The sequence below is a fragment of the Crinia signifera genome, chromosome 6 (genome assembly GCF_055691185.1).
Source record: "Crinia signifera chromosome 6, ASM5569118v1, whole genome shotgun sequence".
Lineage (NCBI taxonomy): Eukaryota > Metazoa > Chordata > Amphibia > Anura > Myobatrachidae > Crinia > Crinia signifera.
The window spans coordinates 251,917,511-251,939,755 of record NC_139222.1 but is presented as its reverse complement, the minus strand read 5'-3'; the positions used below and the strand labels follow the sequence as shown (position 1 = coordinate 251,939,755).

Genomic DNA, 22,245 nt, shown 5'->3' with positions numbered 1-22,245 from the left:
ATCTTCGGAAATTAACATCCGGATTTATATATTCTCAAAAAATTGCCATATAGAAAATGTTTCTGCTTGAAGTCTCCTACAATTATATATGTGCCCTGTTGCCAACACACAAAACTTTGTTACATTATAGTTTGTACTAAATTACTGAGAGGGATCTTCCTTCTGCGATATCATTTTATGGCTGCACAAAATGTTCACATTTCTGACGGTTTTTACATAATAGGAAGGAAATTGTAAGTACTAATGTCACGCGGGTTTGCGGCAACAGCTGGCGGCCCTGGGGAAAAGGCGCTCAAGGAATCTCGTACCAAACTACAAATGCTCCAATGATTATATTCAAAGGACGGCAGATGGGATACAAACTTTAATTAATCTCAGGTGGCTTTTTTATGTTTGTTAACAAAGATGCAAAAACTCCATTCCGCCGATAAAGTAATGGACACAATAGCAGTGTACAACATATATATTCCCGAGTACAGGTTTGACAGCTGTAATTTAAATTATGTAACGATACATTGTCACTAGTCAGCAATTTTAAAATGACATGATAGAGACATCGGAAAATGGACTGGGGTTTTTTTTTCTTTAAGTTTGCCCATTAATTGTGTAGCATTCTTACTTAATTGACAGTTTCAGAGGTTGCATAATTACATTGCATTTTGCAGAATCGTGTTGTCAGGAATGAAATGTGATTATGAATTATAGCACAGAGTTTCCTTCTTCTCTTATCTAAATAGCTGCTAATAAACCAGTCATGCGGTCTACAATCTCAGTTCGGGAGATTGAGGGACCAGATCTATTGAACGCTGCTAAGGAACCCATTAGTCATCATTTGAATATAAATGTACGTCAGGAGGATAAGACATTTATATACTTCATGGACTGTGTCTTCTTATTGCTGACCAGAATAACTTAGTAGAACACTACTGAAAACATAAGGTATAGGTAGGGGTTTATCTAGGAGTCCAAGAACCCATGGCAAAGTTAGGGGATGAAGCTCAGGGCCACGTTAAGCCTGGGGGATAGACAGATAGAAGAGCTGTGAATCAGGGCATTTACAGGAATGGAGGTGGGGCTTAATGACGGCAAGCCCCGACCCATTCCTGTAAATGCCGTAATTTGTGGGGTGGTACTAAATGGTGCGATTTGTGTCATTTTAGACCCGCCCCCTCCCAAAAGAGCTGTGAAAGCCGGTACAGAGGGAGGGGATGCAGGGGCCCTGCTAAGTGTGGGATGCTTGCAAGAATGGCAGCAGCCTCTGTACTATGTGCATCAGTGGTGTCAAACTCATGGCCCTCCAGCTGTTGTGGAACTACACATCCCAGCATGCCCTGCCCACAGTTTTAGCAATCCATTATATAAAATCTGTGGCAGGGCATGCACACCCAGGTGGTGAGTTCCGCTCTGCTCGCCGCCATACCTAAAGGGCCTTATTCTGGTTGGAGCGGCCGGGCCGCACGCGTACGTCCCGGGTTTTTTTATGATCTGCGCATGCGTACATTCGCTAATGCGCAGGCGCGACCACTCACCCACGCTTACGGACGGGTCTCTACGTGCGAAAAAACCTGTACGCGAGTGTACGGGTATTGGGGGCGGCATAGGGGCGTGAAGAGGGGAGCGGCCGAAATAATGAGGGAAAATGGGCGTAAATATGGGCGTACACGGGGGTGTGCACCAAAAATGAGCGGTGCTACTACCGCACGATCGACTAAGGCACCGTTCATTTCGGACACAAAACAGGCGGCCGCCAACCGCCATCTCAAACCACCCCTACAGATACCGCATGCCAGCGTGCGCCTGAGTTTGCTAATTAACGCTGATTCCTACTCAAACACATACACCTGAATGTAATAAGCAATGCTGCAGTCTATTAAGTCCAAACCATGATTTCACTACCTGCAAGCCACACACAGCACTCAAACACATTGGAAGCTTATCTTTCTATACTTCTCTACATTTAAAGGTTTGTTTAATTTAAGGTAAGAATCTTTTTAAGACCTGCTTATATATGCTAAGGTAGGTATTTGCTAAACAGTTAGACACATTCACTACGTGCTTTCATAGACTTTTCACAGTAGCACACTCAATCTACACAAGTCGACATGTGTCAACGTGTTCACTCTAATACAAACATATGTTTTGTATTTAGGATACAATAACATAAACCACATCTAACACCTACAAAGGATGTTTCAGCAATGTTTTAAGCCCATGACCACTATTTTGCACATTAATTAATTCAATCAATTAATTAATTTTCATAATTATAGTTGAAAGGCAAAATTTGCAGGTCCATATATATGAAGGGTATGTCAGCGTACACGGACGTACGCTCACTCTCACGAGCGGTGACATAAGCTGACTTTTCTATTGAAAACAATAGGGACCCGTCCGTGCAAGCTGGCGTACGCTCAGATCTCCGCAAGAAGGCGGTGGGAAGACGGACGAGAGACGTCCGTAAACGGCGGCGTACGCTCAGTTGTACGCCAGTTGACGGAGTGTAAGGGCTGGCCCGTCCGTGTACGTTGGCGTACGCTCATTTGTACGCCACTCCCCTTCTACGTTGTTTATGCCCGTACGTATGCGGCTGAGTTGTGGGTGGACTTAACCCCAACGGCCGCGTGCGGCTAGCGTACGTTAATAGCGAACGTACGCACGTTTGGCGGCTCCAACCAGAATAAGGCCCAAAGTGTGGTAAGCTAAGCGTGGTGAGCAAATTGAGCCTACAAGGGTCCATTCGGGCTCCTTAGTTCGTACCTTGCTCCTTCTCTTGTACAGGTAGCGGGCCCTACTTGACTGGTGAGTGCCATCCTGGCTAATGATTACATACACCCCTGGGGTAGGAGTACTGACTTCTTAAAAGTAAAACTGTAGGTTGCTGCCCCCGAATAAAATTGGAATTTGCTAGAAATAGGCAATACTGTATCTCTAGCAGGGCAGTCATCAGGGGGGTCTGCAGGGCCCTGGGCACATACAGAAAGGGGGCCCAGTACACATTTACCTCAAGCAATGTCGAGGTTGAGTAGTTCAGCCAAGGCTGCAGACACAGGTCTCCCCAGACATTCTAGGTGTTTGAGAAAGGGAACGGGGGCCCTGCCTATTTTGTCAGTTTTGGGTGCCACAATTTTTGGTGGCAGCCCTGGCCTCTAGAGCAGCTGTTGCCAAACCTGTCCTCAAGATCTACCAACAGTTCATGTTTTCCAGGCAACCTGTGGATCTATAGTAGGAATGAATGCAGCATGTTTGAAAATGTAACAGTTAGTAATGACTACAGCTGTGCACCAGCTAGGTAACCTGGGACATGTGACAGTTAGTAATGACTACAGCTGTGCACCAGCTAGGTGACCTGGGGAATGTGACAGTTAGTAATGACTACAGCTGTGCACCAGCTAGGTGATGTGGGGAATGTGACAGTTAGTAATGATTACAGCTGTGCACCAGCTAGGTGATCTGGGGAACGTGACAGTTAGTAATGACTACAGCTGTGCACCAGCTAGGTGACCTGGGGAATGTGACAGTTAGTAATGACTACAGCTGTGCACCAGCTAGGTGATGTGGGGAATGTGACAGTTAGTAATGACTACAGCTGTGCACCAGCTAGGTGATTTGGAAAACATGGACCAATGGTAGATCTCTAGGACCGGTTTGGCCAGCCCTGTTCTAGAGGGTGTTACTAGTGTACAGAGGTATGGCATTAGAAATCATGTGCACCTTATTTTGCAGAGTAGTATATACATTAGATTTAATTCTGCTAAGCAATATTATTGTAAGGAAATAGGTGCTGCCTAATATGGGTGTGCTATATAAATGACTGGTAGTGCAGAAATAAAATAATAAAGTTACGTCTTTTGTGCTAGAAATACCGGGGAAGTTATAGATGGGCTGATAATATTTCTAACCTTTTTTTTTGGGGGGGGTTCCCCAAAAACTCCAGCACAGCGATAGGTATCCGGACTGGATAGGACTGAGTTATAATTCTTGTTTTTTTGCTGCATAAATATAGCAAATATTGAACACCCATGACATCTAGTGGTGAAAGAAGAATATGAAGAATATTGTAAAATACCAAATACTTAAGTTCACTTAATAGTAATAAATATGGTTTATTCATTTAGCTAATTACTTTGTTGAAGATTGTTTAAATAAAAATGCTACAGTGTTTGTTTAAGCAGGATCCCGTGTTCTCGCCGCTGTGGAAAGTTCCCATGTGCTGGAATCCAGGAAGCTGCCTCTGTTCCAAGAACGACAGCTCCAGCCATAAGAGGGGAGATGATTTCAGATGAGAGTTGGCAGTGTCTGTGAATGCAATGGAGAATACACTGGAGTGTAGCCTTCACGCTATAGAAGTCCCCCGGGTTCTACGTTCTATTACTGTTGGCCAGATTACTGAATACTTTTGGCCCAGCTGAGGATTTTGCATAAACAGGTATTTAGCTATATGGACAACGCAGTATTATTTCCTGATACACTTTGCTGCCAGGCAGATTTATAAAGGGCCTGATTCAGACCTGTTTGCTAGGCTGCACATGTTCGCTGAATAGCAAACAGGTAAACGCTGCCTGCTGCCCGGCTGAATGCCCCCCCCCGCCGTGCATATACCCTCGCTAGCATGCTAGGGGATGTGTACGGTAACATATCCCATCACATGTGGCCGCTAGGAGGAGAAATCATTTGATGATTTGTCCTGCCTTCGGACTGACTTTTCTAGCGGACGCAGTGCTCTCCGATTTCGGGGCCAGCCGCTTGCCCCCAGCAGACATTGCCACTCCTGCATCTTCAGGGGAATGCCGAGCAATTTTATGGAGATGCCCATAAAACGCTGGGTGATCCCCTGCTCTCGCCCCCTGCCCACCCCCTTCACCCCACTGTGGAGCGAACGGTTCGGCCAATATGAAACTCAACGAAACTGTTCTCTCTCGGGGTTTGCACATTGGCATAATTGCACACGCGCAAACTTTGACCATCGGGTAAGGGGTCGAATTTGGACCCTAACAAATGGTTCTGAATTGGCCCCAAGGTGCAGTCTTGATGGGCTATATAAATACTTAAAAATGTATATATAAAATACTGGGCCTGGTTCTAATTGGATCATCCCCCTCATGTTCACACGGGGGACTGATGGTTATGCCCTGCGCATGCGCATTATCTTTATGCGTATGTGCAGGGCTTCTGCGCGGGTGCCTTGCACTGTCGGCATGGTACTGGCACAGGGGGGGGTGCCAAAATTATGGAGATGATGGTTTCCAGTATTAAATGTCCACTCACGATTGTTAAGGCCCCTGCAGTTGGAGAAATGTTGAGTTATTCCTCAAAGTAGCACTGTTTATCCACTTTTTAATATCAGGAATGTTTAGCATTATTTTTACTAAAATAATCAGAAAAAGTGTGTTCTGACACCCTTTTCACATATTTTAGTATTGCCAATATGTACTACAAGGCAGTTGAAGGAAAATTAGCAACCTTCTCCTCCAAACCTTTAAATTCACATTCCAGATCACATCCACTGCACTACAGATCCCAGCCTAGCTTCTGCATTATCTTCTGGCATGTTTTTGCTTTAAATGTATGTAACATCCATATCCACTGCACTACAGATCCCAGCCTAGCTTCTGCATTATCTTCTGGCATGTTTTGCTTTAAATGTATGTAACATCCATATCCACTGCACTACAGATCCCAGCCTAGCTTCTGCATTATCTTCTGGCATGTTTTTGCTTTAAATGTATGTAACATCCATATCCACTGCACTACATATCCCAGCCTAGCTTCTGCATTATCTTCTGGCATGTTTTTGCTTTAAATGTATGTATATCGATAGCTAATTGTATTTGTTAGATGTATGTATAGATTGAAAGGTTCTAAGCAAGCCAATATTAGCATACCTCTTGGCTGGCCAATCAGGCTAGTTTATGATCTCTGTACAATTAGCATTTCATTCAGGTGGGAAAATGGTCTGGCCTGGCCTTGCTCTTAATTTGGGATAGTATTTCTTTAGGGTTAGAAGCAAGGCAGCTTGCTGACTTTCAGCAAGGGTGTTCTTAACTAAGGGTAGCATCTGAACAGTTAAAGAAACAGTTGAACAAACATTGAACAACTAAATAAAGAAATACCGGAGCAACACAGGACATAAAAGTAAACATCATCCACTGAAAATCCAGAATTCTGCAGTGAGTTACCTGGCCCAGCATCACCTACAGTCTGCACAGCCAGGACAATGAACTCCTTACTGAACCAATCTCTGTACCAGAGCCATGGTTCCTCAATCCTGTGCATTCTCTATTCACTCTGCATGCTTTCTGCCCCTAGCAGGGTGTGTTGTGGCATGGCCCACGGTGCAAAGCTGTTAGGGTCAAGAGTGCAGGTGAAGGGGGAAGATGAGGATAGGAGGAGAGAGAGGACTACTTTGTCCATTCTCTTTACCTGCCACCTCGTGTCCTGACCATCCCTGCCATGCTCACTTCTTGCCTCTGGTCTCCTTACCTGCACCTCATGTCACCTGTCTGTCTTCCCCTCCCTCTAGATTATAAGCTCCTTAGAGCAGGGCCCTCCTCCCTCCTGTTCTCAAAGCACTCTTCTTGTGTTTCAACTACAGCTCTTCTACAATCTATACCTGCATCTATTCTCATTCACTTCCTTATATCTCGGCTGTATTGTGTACTAAGAATTGTGCTTTCATTGTGTTATGTCTAGTTCTGTGTACCCTGTACTGTTCTTTTGTGTTTTATATGTACAGTACTGGCTGGTGCAATCACCATGTGGCGCCGCTGATTGGCTGCCTGGGTACTGCACAGCTCAGTAATGATATGTTCCCCATGTCTGTGTCCCTCATTAAGAGTACATCTAGTATAAATATCAGTACTGTTATTGGCTACCTAGCTGGCTGTGCAATCACCATGTGGCGCCGCTGATTGGCTGCCTGGGTGCTCCACAGCTCAGTAATGATATGTTCCCCATGTCTGTGTCCCTCATTAGAATACATCTAGTATATATATCAGTACTGTTACTGGCTGTGCAATCACCATGTGGCGCCGCTGATTGGCTGCCTGGGTACTGCACAGCTTGGTAAATATGTTCCCCATGTCCGTGTCCCTTATTAGAATGCATCTTGTGCATATCTGTATGTGTGATGTACATCTCTACTGCCATTGTTGCCTGTTCCTTGTACTGATAACCCTTTCTATTGCAGTATGTGCATTGTTATTTTTAAGGTCTGTAAAGCGCCTTGAGTCCTGTTGGAGAAAGTGCGCTATATAAATAAAACTTACTTACTTACTTAAACATTTCTCATACTTGTAATAGGACATGCAATCTGGCCAAATTCACTAAACAAAATTGTAAAAAAAATGCCAAAGGGAGTCCTGTGATAATAATGTTATCTACATATAACATTATACAGTTTTACCTATGGTTCCCCAACTGCTGCACAGCTGTCTCTGCTGGCTCTAGTGCGGCGCGGATCTAATCTCAGGGTATTTTTCATAATGATGATTATGATAAATATGCCCCAAAGTAAGAAAAGAGAGCAGATACTAGGTATCTGTACTCCTAAACCATAACTTTTATACCATAACTGTAATCATAGGTAACAAATGTACAAGAACAAGTGCTGGTGCAATATAATAAGAATATACGGTCAGAAAATTATTTAGATATTTATGCTTACATATGTTACCCACTGAAAACCCCTGGACTGTCCTGAGTCTAACGGCAACTTTAGAAGAACTAGGCGTAACCTTGGTGACTGTGGCATACCCATAACCTAATGTGACCACGCCCCATAGCATAAGAGGGGGAGTGGCCTTGATCTAATTCCTAACCGTAGAATGTTGGGAGGTATTTCTACAATAAATATAGCATCACATAATTGTCACACCCAGCTATTGAAACATCTACAAATTCCTATGGCCTCTAAAGAGATACCAATGAAATAACGTTTCGTCTTCTTTTTTTTTTTTTTTTACAATATTGGATATTTTTAATTAATCACAGGTACGTTGCAGCCTCTAACAACACCTGAATGTCCCAGTGCAAATATTGCCACATTATGTATTATTTTTTCACGCTGCTCTGTGCAATTATGGATTGAAAGGTGTTTGTGGATGGTCCATTTATCAACATAATCCACTTATCAAACATTGAACAACTAAATAAAGAAATACCGGAGGAACACAGAAGGACATAAAAGTAAACATCATCCACTGAAAATCCAGAATTCTGCAGTGAGTTACCTGACCCAGCATCACCTACAGCCAGGACAATGCCAGCAGATAAATGGGATAATGCGCGCAGAATAAGTATTAGCCCATGCAATGCCATCTGTCTTCTTTTTTTCTTTCTTTTATTGTAAATATTTGAGGGTTGTTTAGATTTATTTATTCTAGATTCCTGCAGCTGGTATTTGTTTATTTTTTTCCTTTTACAAATCTGCCATGTTTATTAAAGGCAAAGGCTCCAGTACTGATATAGGAAATACAGATTTAGTTACAGGTTTTACCTTCACCAACTCTCCTGTACACCATAGCTGCTTTGTGCATACAACTAGGGGCGGATTAAGCATTAACACAGGGGTCACAGGTCACTGCACCCCATCCTGGGAAGTGGGTGCTTTTTGTACCCCATTCTTAGGAATGGCGAGAGAGAGAGAGAGATCTGGTAGATCCGGCACTCCTATATCAAATAAGCAACTGCCCGGGTGCCTTTACATAGAAGAATGTAGAAAGCTGAGATGCACATAAAACCCTTAGCAGGGAGAGGGCATCGCACGGCACTCCAGGGACTTCACTCAAAACGAGTGATAAACTGTGTTTATTGCAACGTTTCGGGATGCTTCGGCCCCGTCGCCAGGCTACTGTTAGCCTGACGATGGGGCCGAAGTGCCCCAAAACGTTGCAATAAACACAGTGGTACTTGTGTGTTATCACGGCGCCCATCGCATCGTATACCATAAGGCATACGATGGTATGCGATGCGATATCACGCAATGTTGTACAATGTCATACAATTTTAAAATTGTATGGCATTGTATATGGCATACAATGCCATACAATGCGATGGGATGCGATAAAAAATTGTATAAGCACCCTAATGGGTGCTTACAACGTTAAATGCACCCCCACGCCACCCCCCACTATAAACGTGAACCCGAAGCGTGGCGAGCGCAGCGTGCCCGCGGGGGGGGGGGGGGGGGCGGCGGTACGCTTCCTACAAACTTTTAATACCCCCACTATCCACGTCGGCGTGGAGTTGATTTTATAAAGTGTGGCGAGCACAGCCACCAAACCCGAAGCGTGGCGAGCGCAGCGTGCCCCACGAGGGGACGCACATAACTTCACAGGTATACGCGTCCCCTCGCGGGGCCCGCTGCACTCGCCACACTTTATAAAATCGACTCCACGCCGACGTGGATAGTGGGGGTATGAAAAGGTCGTAGGACGCGTACCGCCGCCCCTCGCGGGCTCGCTGCGCTTGCCACGCTTCGTGTTCACGTTTATAGTGGGGGTGGCGTGGGGGTGCATTTAACATTGTAAGCACCCATTAGGGTGCTTATACAATTTTTTAATCGAATAGGGGGCTAAAATCGCATCGCAGTGCATCGGGTGTATGGCATGCGATGCGATGAAAACATTGCACAATCAATATCGGGGGCGCCAACACAGTTTATCACTCGTTTTGAGTGAAGTCCCTGGAGTGCTGTGCGATGCCCTGTGCCTGCTAAGGGTTTTATGTGCATCTCAGCTTTCTATATACTGTATATATGTATATCCAAGATACTTAAGCTGCACTCACAAAATTCCTAAATTCTATGCTGGGGTGCCATAAGCCCAGGCTACACCTGGATTAACCACAATGTGCCATTTATATCCACGGGAAGATATCCACAGAGCGCACTCACCAGGCTTCAAATAGTTCAAATCCAATTCTTTAATTTCTCCAATAAAAATCAGACATGACAGTCGACGTTTCGGGTCTTCATGCGACCCTTTTTCAAGACATTCAGTCTGTCCGTTCCACAGCACCTGCAGGTGCTGTGGAACGGACAGACTGAATGTCTTGAACGGACAGACTGAATAACTTCCCGTGGATTTATATATGTATATATATATATATATATATATATATATATATATATATATATATATATATATAGTTTGCGTTACCTCTGAATCAGGCCCATGGTGCTGCTTACAGGCTATTCATGCTATGAGCATCACCTTGAACAACCTCACCTCCTCCACAGATGTATCATCCCCTGCACCCTGCACTCCACAGAGGGAAGTTTCAACTAGATATGGCAGGAAGATACCTGTCCAGGGCTGAAACTAGGATTTTTGTCACCTGGGGCAAGGCAGTAATTTGGCTCTGCTCCATCCAGTCCCCCTAGCCCCCCACCCCCTAGTTGCAGCCCTGACCTACCTCCCACACTTTGATGTCTCCGCAGCTGCAAAGCCCTCCTCTTGCTTTCCAGGGATACCGGTGTGTGTTTGATATGCTATAGGGAGGAGAAGCTGTTAGGAGAGGAAAGAATCTTATTCCCAACTTTTCCTACTTTACTGGGGATCAGAGGCGGATTTTCCACAAGGCATCCTAGGTGCCTGCCTAGGGCTTAGCAGGTACCAAGGGCCCCCAAAGGGTAACCTGGCCATCTAAAACATAACCAGAGGAGCATGGCCTGACTATCGCATGACATCACGATGACATCACATGGACCTGACCACACTCCCAAAGTCCCTTTGATGTTCTTTGATAGAATAAAAAATGTTTGGACACACTAAACGGTTTCCTCCACCGAATCTGGGCAGTCAGTTTACTGTGAATGTGACGCAGGTATTAAGCCCAGGGCAGCCGAAAGGTGTGTGTGTGGGGGGGGAGGAGCGGGTACTAATTACCCGGGCCCAGTCTTGCTGGAGGGGCCCTGGTCCGACTCCCCCACTTCCTCCTCTGTCTCTCCCAAACAGCAGCAGCAGCACACACACGTACAGCATGTGCTGTGCTGACAGCAGGCTCAGCATGTGCATCTAACTGACAGCTTGAGAGCTCATGCTGAGCCTGCTGTCAGCACAGCACATGCTGTACGTGTGTGCTGCTGCTGCTGCTGAGGGGGGGGGGGGGGGGGGGGCAACAACAACACTCCCCCCTCGACTTTAAAGTGTGATTTCACCCCCCTAAATGTTTTGAGGACTTGGCCTAATCGCAGGAGGTGGCCACGCCTCCCACAATTAGGCCACACCCCCAACATTTTACCCGGGCCTGGCCTACCTCTCGGCTACCCTGATTAAGCCTACGGACTAAACACCTAGAGCCTGATTCATGTGCCAAGGTGCTCTATACATGCCGCCTGCAATCAGCACCAAAAATATAATGCTATGGAAAGGTTGAGCGATGAGGGCCCCAAACCACTAACTTGTCTTGGGCCCCTGAGGACTAAATCTGCCCCTGTTGGGGATGCTCATGCACCGGAGGCTCCTATGTTGTGCTGTAGAGCTTACCAATAACTCATGCAATAGACGCTTTCATTCAGCAGATGTATCATAGCAGCGCTTATCGCGCTGCTATGATACTTCCTGCTTCGCCTCAATAGCGAGGCGAAGCAGGAAGGGACATCGACAAGATGTATTAACATCTTGTCTGCCGAAGCGGGGGAGCGTTAACTCCCCCCTTCAGCGATGTCCCTTTCTGGAGATAGCGCATCAGTTAATACTGATGCGCTATCTCCTGTCCCCCGGCCGCACTGGGCATGCGCGGGATCTCGCTGTTCACGCGAGATCCCCAGCGCAGCCCAGACCTAACAGCAGGGACAGCGCTGTCCCTGCTGTTTAGATAGGGCTTCGCCAGCCTGATGCTGGCGAAGCCAAAGCAGGCTTCGTGCGGAACGGTCAGCGATGCTGACCGTTCATACATTCGGCCTGCTATCATTTTGATAGCAGCGCCGATATGGACAGGGGAGCATAGCGCTCCACAGCTGCAACATAATAGCAGCAGCAAGCAGAAACTTATTATAAAGGCAATTTAAGCCAAGAAACAAATAACTGACACACACACGCTCATCCTTTTCTTTTCATTTTTTAATTCTTTCACATTTTTTTCAATCCTTATCACATTGTTCTATCTTTTAATATTTCACTCTGAGACAAGGTCATGTGGTCTCCGTCTGATTAAGAGACCTTTTTATAGGAACTATTAAAAGTTACATTTTATAAAAAATATTTTGATTCTCAGTGCACCCAACAAGATACTTCTTTTTCTGTGGGTGTATAGGTTTAACTTTAAGTAGTGGGTAGCACCCCCCGGACAAGTTTAGAGGAAGATTGGATCTCCACTAAAATTTTGAAAATAACTGGGGGAGGAGAATCCAAACAAAAGATACTGGTGCGGGAATTCCTTCTTTTTTGTGTCTTCTATGTGCAGTACCCGCTTGTGTTTTCATGCCTGCAACACAGACAAGTTTATGACTTTGTTTCAAGAGTGTATTGAAATGTGTGTCATGGCCAGAGAAGACACCTGTTCCTCCTCTCCTGACAAATAAAACCAAAGGGCCGTAACCTTTGTGTTCATTACCTGCGTCTAAGTACAGTAAGCCTAAACCTAAAGCTGATCATATGCTTTTATGATTTTAGTCCTTTTTCACCTGATTTCAGTGGATCGGGTCGAGAAATCTGGTCAAAAGTGGCAAATAATATGTGTTCTGTCTCCATTTCCGATCTGATGCACAGTCCCGCATGCATCGTATCGGAGCCGGAGATTGCCAGTGCTGTACTAAAGATTTGTCAGATACGGCAGCCTTGGCTGGGATCCCATGTGATGTATAGTTTGCAAAAGGACCCCGTACGATATATCTTATGCGATCCAAGTGCCGAAGAGCTGCCAGGTCACTTGCATGCTATACCTCAGCCTAGTGTAAGGGGGCCTTAAGGCCTAGTAGGAGAACCTGCCTCTCTGAGCGGGTGGGTAATTCGGTAAGGGGAAACTACAGTACCTTTTGCATCTCCAACTTCACTGTATTAAAAAGAACCTGCTCAGTCCGTACGTCCTAGCGGGTGGCAGCAGGGCAGCCATCAGAGGGTGTAGCCAGAACTTTGTAGCAAAATTTTGAAGGGTCCGCTGTCCCAATGCTTCTAGAAAGACACCTCTACCCAACAGTTAGTAATGTTTTGCCCCATAATAGTTCCCTAGTTATGTTTCTGAACTATAGTAGTGCCCTAGCTAATGTTATGCCCCATAGCAGTGCCCTAGTTATGTTTCTGAACTATAGTAGTGCCCTAGCTAATGTTATGCCCCATAGCAGTGCCCTAGTTATGTTTCTGAACAATAGTAGTGCCCTAGCTAATATTAAGCCCCATAGCAGTGCCCTAGTTTATTTAATGAACCATACAGTAAATGTAGCAGTACCGTAGTCTACATTATGGGCTGGATGTACTACTGCACGGGTTCTCAAACTCGGTCATCAGGACCCCACACAGTTCATGTTTTCCAGGTCAACCTACAGGTGCATGCATTACACATTGTCACATTTTAAAAGATCCACAGGTGGAGCTAATTATTTCACTTGTGATGCTGTGAGGGGACCTAGAAAACATGCACTGTGTGGGATCCTGAGGACCGAGTTTGAGAACCCGTGTACCACAGGAAAATTGCTTCTAGAATACCGAAAAGAGCCATTTATGGCCGCATTTCCCATATGTACCAAGCTGGAAAATGTTATGAATCCCGATGCTTGGATGGGGTGAGTAACACCAGCTTTTGCTGGCATTACCCTATAGGTGCCTCTGCAATTCCCTCTGAGAGGGATCCAATCAGATCCCTCCCAGCACCTCCAACTGATGTAGCATGATCAAAGGGACTCCCAGGGCCAAAACTTGGAAGTCCTGACATTACAAGGGGAAGCTCCTATGAGGAGAGATGCCCTTTGCATTACTAATCACATATGTTTATACAAATGTGATCACTTTGTATGCAGTAAGTGTTTGGATGTACCACATCACAGAAGCGATGCTTACTACAGCCTGCAGTGTCCCCAGTTCATATTATGCCACATTGCTGGGCCTCAGCACAGCCCCCAGTCTGATGACAAAACGCATTTGGACAGGACTGACTATACACATTGGAGGCTTAGAGCAGACTAGCTGCATTGTGAGGATGGAGGGAGATACTAAGGCTGGGCATGCGCACTCAGGGGCTGTTCCAGGTACTCGGAAACCACCCCTGAGTGCGCCACTGAACTACCGTGAGACCCCACATTATTACTTTAGTTTGGCTATTTCAGTATATTTCAAAATGAGGCTGCTCACTGAATAATACTAGAGGCAACATAAACTACTGCAAGCACATGTGATACCTTCAAGCGTTTCAAATCAAGTTTAAATTATTGTGTCAGGTTTACAACCTCCAACTACGGTTTATTATACAATGGGGCAGATGTATTAAGCTTTAACAAGAGATAAATCCAAGGGTGATAAGGAGAGATAAACGCCCAGCCAATCACCTGCTAACTGCCATGTTTGAAAAAAGGAGCTGATTGGCTGGATGTTTATCTCTCCTTATCACCCTTGCATTTATCTCTTGTTAAGGCTTAATACATCTGCCCCACTGTGTGGTCTGATAGAATCATTATGTTGCTTGTAATAGTTATACATATAACAGAATAAAGCAGAAATTCAGTGAATTGACATTAAATGGCTTCACTAAAGTATAACAAGCATTAGCCGTTGTTTTGCTGAACATCTGCCTTATTAAAATATCCAGCACTCATCTCTTCCTGGGATCACTAAGGGTGTGCTTGGCTCTTTCAGTCATTTAAATCTGTAAGAGGTCTGGCTGAACCCGCAGGGAGACGTTCCATTCTTACTGTATGTTTCATTCTTATGTTCCTTGGTGTCCATGTATTGTAGCGGAAAAGCTAAAAGTAACATAACTACATTTCTGCTACTAATCCTCCTCCCATTTGAAATATCTTTTTGCTAAGCAGAATCTGACAACTGGTGGCATATCTCCCAACTGTACCTAGTGGGATTGTCCCGCTGTTCCTCCTGCGGGCAGGGCCATCAACAGAAATCTTGGGGCTCCATACACTTTTATCTCTGGGGCCCCCACCCCATCAAACACTATCAACCCCCTCCCATGCTAGAACATAAACTGCACGCACTCCATCCCGCTCTATCACACTGATACACTCCCTCATCCTGCAGTCTGAGCTCTATCCCACCGATGCACTCTGTCACCCTGCGGCCTGCATTCTATCACACCGACGCGCACCCCTCACCCTGCGCTCACTCACCCTGTGGCATGAGCTCTATCACACTGATGCGCTCCCTCACCCTACCAGCTGCACTATATTACACAGACGCACACCCTCTCCCTGCGGCATGTGCTCTATCAGACTGACACGCTCCCTCACCCTGCGCTCACTCACCCTGTCACACTGATGCACTTCCTCACCCTGTCACACTGATGCACTACCTCACCCTGCAGCCTATGCTATATTACACTGACATGCTCCCTCAGCCTGCGCTCTATCACACTGATGCACAACCCTCACCCTGCACCTTCGCTCTATCACACTAACGTGCACCCTCACCCCACGGCCTGTTCTCTATCACACTGACGTGCAACCTCACACAGCGGCCTGCACTCTATAACCCTAATGTGCTTCCTGACCCTCTGTCCCAACCCCTAGTTCTGACCCTCCTCACTAGTGCTTAACCCTCACACCCTATGGCCTTACCCTTACCCCCCAGCAGCATAACCCACCCCACATATATACACACATACACCATCATCCTTATCCTTACCTTTGAAACATCTGCAGACTGTAGGCTGGCTGGAGATGGCCTGGCTGGAACTGAGTGCAGCAGCCTCTTCTCTGTCATGCAGCATCCATCCACCTATAGCCCTGCCCCCCGACCGGGTCCCATGTAGCCCCCCACTCGCCGGGCGGGGTCGTTGGGTAGCTGAGCTCAGCTATTGGCTAGCCATTTCAGAGGGGAGAACAGCAGCCCGTAGGACCACTGAGTGAGTGGGGTGGGGCCTGTTTTCATGGCAGTTAAGATTGGCGGGGCCCAAGTCAGCTGTCCTCCTTGACCCCCCCCCCCCTGTCACTGGGAGTGCCAGCAGATGACAGTTGGGAAGGGGGTTGGGGCATTTGAGGGATCCTTAGTGCAGAGAGGAGCCGGGGGGCTGCCCAGCTGCTCGGGGAGCACTGGGCACACCCTCAAAGTGACAAAACGGGGGTCGCACTGCTACGCCATGCCCCTCTATCTGGGACCACATTCAACTGACTCTGCCCTCTTTCTGGGACGACCACACCTTTGGCACCGCAGGTCCCAATTTTGACTAGCCAAAAGTCAGGAGGTATGTGACTTTTGCCCCATTCCGAGTGAACATGAATCGTGCCCCAAATGTATTTTGCGAGCCATCCTGAATAAACCCATAAGTATCTTCTTCTAGCTGAAAAATAACAAAACAAAGTGATTTTTTTTGGATGGTTTTAAATGTTTGTGAATTATTATTTTTTGTAAATCCTTTTCTTGTTCTGCTGACTGTGACGTCTGTGTCCTCTGTGCGGTGATTTTTTTTTTCTTTCCTTTTTATGGGACTTGTTTTCTCTTTTTTCAATTAATTTGCTGAACATTTGAATGCTTTTATAACATGACATCAAAACAATTCATTTGTTATTTCTCTTAGAACAGGGATGAAAGGACTCCATGTACCCACAATGTTCCGGTACTACGTAAAGTAGCTTGCTATTGAATTTAAAGTGTCATATTCTTGGACACCAAAAACTCTATTTTGCAGAAATTAGGCATTAATCTGTTATCTATGGTGGTAGGAATTTCAGTAGTAATTATCATAATAACAAATGTTAATATGGAGTGTGCTGCGATTAAACAGCATATACCATCTGTTGGCTGAGAGGCTGCCAGCTCAGGCAGTGGCAACACGTGACCCGCTCTTTTGTATTAAGCTGCAATGCAACAAATGTGTGTTACTGAGGAGACTTCTTTGTGAAACAGATGATTCAATTAGTGGCTGGATCAACATGGAAATCAAATTCGCTCATAAACATCACAGAACATAGCAGGCAGCTGTACCAGGATAGAACATTGATTTATTTAACCAAAATACATCCTGTTTATACCGTCAGATATTTCCTACAGGATAACACTTTGATTCACTTCATTGAAAAGAACCGATGCGGAAATTAATTCAGTTCTATAGCTTGTATGTACCATGCATGTGTGCCTACTGCTGGGCACTGTGGGAAGTGTTTCATAGGGAAAGGATATGTAGAACTCCCGCAAATAAACAATGTCATACCTCCCAACTTTGTCTCAGGTGGCGCTGGGACAAATGCTCGGAGACACATGCTCGTGTGGTATATAAACGTGTCAATCCCATCAGGTCATGTCCCCATTTTCACCGCTCTGGGGGTATGGCCAACAAGGTCTAACAAGCCTGTGGTGTTCACCAGGGTACCCCACAAGGTATCCAGCATGCAGGTCGCGGCTAGGGTGACCAACTCATCCCTTTAATCCATGACACATATTAATTACACAGGTTCTATGGCTGGCTTTCACCTGGTTTTAAACTGCCACACCTCAAGACTCCATTTCACCTGGTTTTAAACTGCCACAGAACCTGTATAATTAATATGTGTCCCGGATTAAAGGGATGAGTTGGTCACCCTAGTCGTGGCCCTCTGCCTGGGTCACCTGGTATCTGCACTGGACAAGAGTCATTTTACTGGAGAGTAGTAGCTGCAACCAGAATTATCACAGAAAGTTTATGGTGAATAGAATTCAGGACACTGCAGGTACTGTATGTCTGAGATGTTAGTACTGGTTATCAAAGTGACAGAGTACAGAGGCAAGGCAGGTTTTCAGGATTCCAGGCAAATCAGGGCAGGTTTTTAGGATTGCAGGCAAATCAGGGCAGGTTTTTAGGATTGCAGACATGACAGGGCAGGTTTCCAGTTACAGGGCTAGACAAGGCAAGTCAAGTAAGATCTGTGCACCGCCGACAGGAGACTATAATAAGGAGACTTGCTCCCTGCCGCTGTCAAGTATTCTGATCCCCGGCTCACATCTGTTGCCGGGTCTCTTGTTCCCCCGCTCACTTCAATGTCTCCTGTGCCCCCGCTCACTGCTGCTGCCGAGTCTCTTGCTCCCCTGGTCACCGCCACTTCCAGGAGTCCTGCGCTCCCAACGCGCCTTCTTCTCCCCAGGTCATTGCTGCTGCCAGGCCTCCTGTTCCTGAGGTCATCGCTGCAGCCAAGCCTCCAGGTCCTCTGGTCACTTCCGCAGCCAGGACTCCTGCGCTCCCGCTGGGCCTCCTGCTCCCCGGATCATTGCTGCTGCCAGGCCTCCCGTTCCCAGGTCATTGCGTCTGCCAGGCCTCCTGCTCCCCAGGTCACTGCTGCTGCCAGGCCTCCTGTTCCCGAGGTCATCGCTGCAGCCAGGCCTTCAGGTCCTCTGGTCACTTCCGCAGCCAGGACTCCTGTGCTTCCGCTGGGCCTTCTGCTCCCCGGATCATTGCTGCAGCCAGGCCTCCAGGTCCTCTGGTCATTTCCGCAGCCAGGACTCCTGCATTCCCGCTGGGCCTCCTGCTCCCCGGATCATTGCTGCTGCCAGGCCTCCAGATCCTCTGGTCACTTCCGCAGCCAGGCCTCCTGCTCCCCAGGTTACTGCAGCTCCCCCGCGTACAGCCGCCGGAAGCAAGATGAAGGGTCAAGTGGGGAGGAGCCCCAGCTGCTGACAGGTAGGAGGGCACCCAGTATTAGGGATGGCCATCGTTGCCATTGCCATCGATGGTTGCCATCGATGGCAATTCGGCAGCTGTCCATCGATAGTGCTTAACTATGCAATGGATGACCATCGATATTTTTACATATCGATGGTCATCCATTGTGTTTGATTGATTGGCCTGTGGGCCAATCAAAACACGGGGGCGGGGCTTCGTGGGTGTCGGGGGCTGAGCTATGCTCCGTGTCATAGCACTTTGAAAAAAAAAAAAAAGCAAAACATCGTTTTGTTATTCCATCGATGGAGGGAAACCATCTGGTACTCCCCCATCGATGGCAAAAGTATTCGACATCGGCCATGAACCATCGATGATTTCGAATCATGGATGGTCGATGGCCATCCCTACCCGGTATAGTTTGAAAAATAAACTTCAAGAGGGTGCATGGGATAGCCTGCTGGATCCTCTGGCCCCCAAAACCACTGGGCCCCATAGCAGCTGCATCCCCTGCACCCTCTATAGTTATGCCACTGATTCCGATGACAAAGACTACAATCAGGAACACAATCTGGAGACAGAATCTGTGACCAGGACCACCCTCTAGGAAACAGACACTAAGGGCCAGATGTACTAAGCTTAAAATGTGATAAAATGGAGAGTGATAAACAACCAGCCAATCAGCTCCTAACTATCATGTCAAAGGCTGTGTTTGAAAAATGACAGGTATGAGCTGATTGGTTGGAGGTTTATCACTCTCCATTTTATCACGTTTCAAGGCTTAGTACATCTCGCCCTATGACTGACAAGGCATGACTGGGCTTGCCAAGATAAAGGGAAGGTGACCAATCACAGAAAAGCAGGCTGAGCTCAGGTAATGAGCTACTCCACTACAGCTGTAGCAACTGAGCTTGCAGACACACTGAGGCTTGATTACTTCAGCTGAGCTGTCCAGACACACTAATGGGGATTACAACATCTGAGACTGTTTCCTAGCAATAGCCTGGAACAAGACTGTCATCATTTTGACAGCACATGACAGAGATGGGGACAACAATCACAAAAAAATCATAACTGTCCTGCAAAACTCAGGACAGTTGAGAGGTATGACAAGGTACCCCTGACGCTCATAAATATGAATGGTCTGACCACACCTTGCCCTACCTGTTGTACCTACAGTATGCTCAAGGATATGTCCACGGTACAAATATTTATTTTGCAGTTCAGAAGTATTTTTAATTAACTGAAAGAACTAATCTCATGCACCAACATTTTCCTCATATACTTATGGGTATAAATGATGACGATAGAAAACAATTCGATTCTATCTATCATTTTCTATGATGCAATCTAGAAATGAGAGACAGAGGGCGGTATTCAATGTGAATACCGGCGACGTGCAGCGAATCCTGTTTAGGATTCGCTGCACATTCGCCACTGGTCGCCGCGTTCCGGAGCCTCGCCGGCTCCGGTATTCAACGAGTCAGAGGCTCGCTGCCCCTGACCGGCGAATATGAGCTCCTGCAGCGAAGTCTCCCTGCCTGCCCCAGAACGTTTGTGGGGGGGAGGTGGGCTCCCCGGGAGCCAGGCAGCACAGGCTGCCCCCCCCCGGGGGTGCCAGCAGGGGACCGGGTATATTCACTACATCCGATCATGAATATGTAATGATCGGGTGAAGTGAATATATGAATATCTAATGAGTGGCTCGGCTCCGGCCCCCTGCTGGCTGGTCTGTGTAAAAAAAATAAAAAAAAATATATATATATTTTTTTAAATTAAATATATATTCATGTGCTTACAGCACATGAATAAAAATAGCATGCCCCTCCTCAGAATAAAATTCCAGATTTTTTGACACCAATTGTAAAAAACAAAACACTTTATTTTAAAAGTTCACCTTCCACTTCACCATAAAAAGATAGCGATTGCTACTCGGTGAATCATGGCGAAAAAAAACCTTGAAATGTATTCACCATCTGGTCATTGAATAGGGTAATTCACCTTTTTAGTCAGAAATTCGCCTTACAGCACAAAATCGCCATAAAAACTTGGCGAATCAGCCTCATTGAATACCGCCCAGAATCTGATGCCACCAACAACATCACCTCTTTTCATTTAGAAGGTTTATTACATTTTCCCCAAAAAACAGTATGTAGAAAAACATTCATATCTGCAGGGGTGGATTTAGGGGTCCCCCTAGCCACTTTATTGTATGCCACCCTCCAACCCATCACTTCACTGCTCCCTTCATTTCAGGGCATGTCCTGGTGCCTGCAGACCCAGGCCAGATTAAGCCTTCGGGGTGCCCGGGGTCACTTTAGATAGGGGGCCTCCTCCCACTTGTCATTACTGGCCGTAAACTGCACGGGAGAATATTACACTGTCAAAACACAGAGTAAAGCCAGTAACTTGGTCAATGGGTAACTGCGGGGAAGGGGGGGGGGGTGGATTCCTTTTAAACATATATATATATATATATATATATAAAATGCCACATGAAAAACCTGTGTTTGTCCATCTGTACCTTAATTAAAAACCCTCCCATGACGAGGCCGCTGCTGCTGTCCTCTATATGATGAGCTCCACCAAGCAGAGCTCAGCAAAAGCCTCTCAGCCTCTGACCTCTTGTGCAAAGTCTCATGGGACTTAGTCAACTCCCGGTAATGCACTGCACACAAAAACCAAAAAACAACCACAGGGGTCCCCTACATAGAGGGGGGGCCCAGGGGTACTGACCCCCCCCTTAATCCGGCCCTGTCCAGACCTCACCTCCTCCTGGACCGCAATTTACTGTCCATTGACCTAATCCCATCAGTGGGAAAATAAAAAATATTTTAAAAAGTCAGTCATAATAATAATTTTCTGCCCCCATGCCCCCCCCTCCCCCATCAGGTCCCCATGCCCCCCCTCCCCCATCAGGTTCCCCCCCCCCCCTCAGCATGTGCCTCCCATAGGCATGTGCTTAGTGTGAAATCCATCACTACACATGTGCCTTATGTTTAACCCTTTCAGTGTCAGGTGTCTGTGTTGACTTTTTTCCCCCACATTTCTGTCTACATTAATAAAATATGACTCCAAAATCCTCTGAATCTCACAATTAATAGACAAGCTTAGCAGCTGAAAACGTGTTTCCATATTTCTCTGCTTCATACTACGCTGCTAGAAGGAGTTCATAAATAGAACCTGTCTACTTTTAAACAAGCGTGCGCTGCGCTGACAAGCCAAATCTGCAATCATGTAGAAAATTACACTGAGCTATTAATCTGTCCTTTGCTATTTTACCACAACGACTGTTGTTATGCTGGAATCATACTGCAAAATGTCTTCAACGTCTTCTTACATCTATGGAGACACTGAATGCTGCAACTTTATTTAAATTTGTATACAGTCATCATGAGCTAAAATAGAATGTTCATGTATTTTGGTTGTTTATTGCCTTTTAATACATTTTATGTTTAATTATTTTTGGGGATTTTTTAATGCCCTCCATTTTAATATTATAATCCTTCAGTCAGA

General features: G+C 46.1%; 1 protein-coding gene across 3 annotated transcripts in view; it reads right to left on the bottom strand.

The window, feature by feature from the left end:
- Window positions 1–22,245, bottom strand: part of BLNK (B cell linker) — a 249,892-nt gene that overhangs the window by 188,402 nt on the left and 39,245 nt on the right. Inside the window, exons 1-2 of one of the 3 annotated variants that reach the window (XM_083149318.1) lie at window positions 10,887–10,973; window positions 10,414–10,489 (exon numbers count right to left, since the gene is read on the bottom strand). The exons of the other annotated variants lie outside the window; for them this stretch is intronic. The gene's annotated coding sequence lies outside the window, so the exon portion shown is untranslated. Of the gene's footprint in view, window positions 1–10,413; window positions 10,490–10,886; window positions 10,974–22,245 lie in introns of those variants that run through there. 3 annotated transcript variants of the gene reach the window in all.